The 3531-nt window shown below is 35.2% G+C and overlaps 1 protein-coding gene across 1 annotated transcript in view; it reads left to right on the forward strand.

The window, feature by feature from the left end:
- Positions 1-3531, forward strand: part of LOC112161827 (collagen alpha-1(XIX) chain) — a 48376-nt gene that overhangs the window by 1739 nt on the left and 43106 nt on the right. The window contains exon 3 of the mRNA XM_024297296.2: positions 812-844. The gene's annotated coding sequence lies outside the window, so the exon portion shown is untranslated. The remainder of the gene's footprint in view (positions 1-811; positions 845-3531) is intronic.

Genomic DNA, 3531 nt, shown 5'->3' on the forward strand with positions numbered 1-3531 from the left:
ATTTTTAAAACAGTTTCACAAACCCTAAAAAGTTAATCAAAAACTTCAAAAAAAGCTACTCTGCTGTTGAGTCTATGGTATCTTAAACTTTTGTAGTTTCTCTAATTTATTTTTTAGTGGTAGCAGTACATTTGTTGCTTCAAATGGCCTTTATGTTGCTTTTCAGATTTAAAAATGTCAGTATAAATATTGACCTAACACCATGTGTAGGAGAAATTGTTTTCCATTTTACAAATCCTGACTGAGTAACTAAGCTTTTATTTTGAAGTATTCATTGTTTTCCAGCATTTATTCCTTTTTAAACAGGATTTAAAACATCATGCTATATATATACATTTTAAATGTAAATTGCAACCAGTGATTTGTCATTATTATTTATTTATAACATATTACAATGGAGACATAGCAGATATTTTCCAGTTTTACCAAAATCATAAGTTATAAATAATCCATTAGAAAGCAGAGGCGGATTTCAGACATTCCCTAACAGACTAAACATACATAAAGCTCCCTGGAGCTTCCCAATAAATGCATGTAAAGGCTGTTAAATGCATTCAGTATTTGTGTAACTGTCACACTGCATAGAATTCTCTACAAAAGCATAACTAATGGAATATTTCATTTTGGTTCCTGTAACTGGCTCAAAGCATCTCTCAGATCAGTCATTTTGTTAAATAAATTCCAGACCTTGCATACGAAGCTGAAGCCTCATTTCAGGGGAAGTGTCCAAAGTTTATTCATTTTGATCACATTCATTTGTCTCAGATTCTTGTGGATGGTGACTGATCCTGTTTTTTGTGGGTTTTTTTAGGGTGATGTTGGCCCCCCTGGTCCCCCTGGTCCGGTAAGTATAAATAATGCTGTTGATTGTATGAGGCTAGATTTGTGTTTCTATGTGGAGATGGAAGCAGGAAAATGAAAAGTGCAGCATTATTTGCTTTTTGCTGTCACACCTCCAGCATGCAGCTATGACATCTTATAAGCAATTTCCAGTGTGTGACAGAGGTGCAGATGTAATATATTTTATGATTTTATCTTGTTTTGTTCCTCTGTTGCAGAAATTCACAGAGATTCAAACTTGGATGGTCTCTGTATTTTCCAGAAAAACTGTTTCTTGTCTCTTAATGTAATTAAGTCACCTCTTAACTGCCAGACCCATCACAGTGAATGATTCTCAGCGTTGTGCCTTCAGCAGAGGGTTGTCACAAACAGTAGCTTGGGGGGCTCTAACACTGTGAATTCCTGTTTATTTAGCATCATATAAACATATTTTCAGCAAGACATCCCCTCGAACGCTGTGATCCTTCATGTGGAACAGAAAACACTTTATAGTGCGAAATAATGTGGGTCATGCAACACATTTACGAGGTTCATAAAAGTAAATTACAGGAACAGGGTTTTTTTTCTTCTGGAAAATGCTTTAAAGCTGCTTTTACCTGAGAAGCATTCTAATATTCAGATTGAGTTTTTGACGTTTTTAACATGTTCTTGCGGCATTTTCTGATGATGATGCACATTTATAAAGTAAATTAAGCTTTAAAATGAATGTTGGACTATTTCTTTATTTACAGACAAATCAGGAGCCGACAAAAAAGTCATATTTGTTACATAGAAACAAATTTGTCCATAAGTCCCTAGTTCCACTCCATTCCAATGCACCCACTTTTAGATAACTGCTCTGCAGAAACTATGTCCTAGAAAACAACAGTTTTTTTTAATTATTATTTATTTTTATCTTACCTAAAAGTGGCATCATCATAAATAAAATACGTCTAGGAACACTTTTAAAATAGATCAAAAAAAGATCGGAGTGGGTCTTTAAAAATTGACACAGCTTGCTCTAAAGTTTCCAAAAGTGAGGACTTTTACAGTTAGATGAATTCTGATGCTTGTCACAGAAAATCGGCCCCCTGTTGAATTTATTGAAAGCTTTCGAGTGAACCCATGGCTCTGTTTCCTCTTCTCATTTCATTGCTGGTTAGCAAGCAATTCATATGGAGAGAATATGGCATAATAATACATTTAGGAAACGTCATTCTCTGGTTTCCGTCTGAGCAACAAAGTTGTTTTCATTTAATAAAAGCAGATCTGTAAGCCTTTTGAGAGACTGTTAAAGCGTTGAGGTCATCTCTTACTGTTAGACTTGAATGGTTGTTGCTCCTCTCAAAATTGAATTCTTCCTGAAGAGGGAGAACTCTGAAATTTAAAACCAGAATGCTCACCAGTGTTCATCGATGTGTGGTGAGGTGTGGGCCTCCCTGGGTATACTAGGAGATGTGCTGTATAATATGGCACACAGTAAAGGGGAAAACATTAGTCATTTGATAAATGAGGCTGTTTGAATATTTAGTACCAGTCTCTGTCTGTGCTCTCTGCCTTCCCATGGCGGATAATTTTGGCAGTTAAGCATTGATTTTCCTTACACAGCAGAAGCAGGGGTTCAGATCATTACCCTCCCTTCATAAACCTTCCTGTGCTTCTGTTTATTAGTGACAAAGAGGGGCAGTGGGCTCACAGACATGCACATCCACCATGTTCCCCACTGCCCTTAAAAAAGGTAAAACCTTCGGTTTAGGCCTGAGTCTCTACAGACTCTCTCTTTTTTAACTGTAATCTTGCAAATAGTTGGTGTTATAAGAACTGGATCACATGCGTGTGATGTCACAAAAAAAAAAAAAATGGCTTACTACTGTCTCCAACAAAATTAAGTCAATCCAATTGCCTTTTTTTCTTGCAATATGGACGCCGCCATGTTGGAGCTAGACAACGTCAATAGGCCGTCCAAGTCAGGCTGAATCATCTTTTCTATGGCAACTACTCTCACCAATCAGGAGTGAGGTCCTTGGCGGGCCACACAAAATCTATCAAACAAACATTTTGAACTTTGAATGTAGGGACAGCATGGAACCACAAACTTTTATTAAGGCATCTGATTGACCAGTTTATAACTTCAATAACTCATATTACAGAAAAACAATATTTAAAAATTAGGATTAACAAGAACATGTTAAAAAAAAGTATCAGTGTACTTATATACAGTCAATGATCGAAACTCATTAACAAATGCTGTAGATTGGCAAATATAGACCACCATGCATTGTGTTTGAACAAATTTTCATTTTAAACTTAATGTATTTAAACTTACTTTTTTATAAATTCCTTTAAGTTTCCATCATTAAAAGGCATTCTTTGTAAAACAGTCTTTGTAAATTGTTCATAGTTATTCCTTTTACTCCAGAATACTGGAAAGTACTGGAAATCCCATCCAAATCACTAACTACTAAAAAGCTGTATAGTGCAGTACTATCTAGTGCCCTGGATTCTAAAGCAATTTGGATACTATCAGCGCTACTTTTTATTATTATTATTTTTAAACATCAAGAATGATGTCACCAAATTCAGAAAGTAAAAATCTGTGGAAGTGAAAAGTGTAAATCAATCCAAGCATTTTATGATGTGTATTTATGATGTGTTCTGGTGATGAAAATGCTGATGGTTTATTTTAAAAAATTACATTTTTTTCTCACAAAT

Source organism: Oryzias melastigma, linkage group LG15 (genome assembly GCF_002922805.2).
Source record: "Oryzias melastigma strain HK-1 linkage group LG15, ASM292280v2, whole genome shotgun sequence".
NCBI lineage: Eukaryota > Metazoa > Chordata > Actinopteri > Beloniformes > Adrianichthyidae > Oryzias > Oryzias melastigma.